Consider the following 886-nt stretch of genomic DNA (forward strand, 5'->3'; position numbering starts at 1 on the left):
AAGTATTACAGTAGAATACTTGAAGTATTTTAGTTGAAACGAGCCTTTCTTCTGCCTGCTGTTTCAAATCAGTTGAATATTTTCTGTCAGTAGAGATAAGTTGTCTTACAGGAAATTTAAAAAAGGCGAGGTTTCTTCACCATCAATGGTAATTAAAAAAATTAATTTCTATAAATATGTACATTTATATATGAATTATGATTAAAATTTATAAATAAATGAAAATAAAGTCTGTGTGTTAATAAAGCTTTAATTTGTATGTGTTTAAAGAAAGCAATAACACAAAGCACCAAAAGCAGACATTCACATTCACACACAATATAGATATATAGACATTCATTCACACAACGACGCCAGTGGTTGCTCTGCGCGTGAGCCCCCCCACTGGGCCGGGGGTCAGGTTGGGTGGTTTCGGAAGTTCAGAACTCGCCACTCTGTTGCCAGATACGGGCGCCCCCTACTGGGACTCGAACCCGCGCCAACGAGAGGCCTGACTCCGGAACGACGTGTACTTAGCCTCGTACGCCACCGTTCCCAACAGGAACAACTGTGGTCAAGTTCAATATTTAATGTTTCTCTTTCTCTGGATCTTCTTGTTTTTCCTCATTTCTTCTTCTTCTTGGTGGATTCTCCGCTGCATCATGTCTTTGTTGGAGTGAGGCTTCCAGCGGAAGGACAAATGAACCTTCAGTGGAAGAAAAAAAAAACGGACCTCAGGCTGGGACAGAACGAACGAACTTCAACCCAGTGACGTCACCGTTCGTTCGGTCTGTCTGTGCTTTCCAACGCTTCGGACTGCTTCTTTGATGTTGCAAGCCGTTGGGGCCAGAGCCCTATGGGGCCATAAATCGGGCGTATATTTACGTGCAAATCTTAACGCGCGGTG

The sequence above is a fragment of the Austrofundulus limnaeus genome, unplaced genomic scaffold, assembly GCF_001266775.1.
Source record: "Austrofundulus limnaeus strain Quisiro unplaced genomic scaffold, Austrofundulus_limnaeus-1.0 Scaffold185, whole genome shotgun sequence".
NCBI classification, from domain to species: domain Eukaryota; kingdom Metazoa; phylum Chordata; class Actinopteri; order Cyprinodontiformes; family Rivulidae; genus Austrofundulus; species Austrofundulus limnaeus.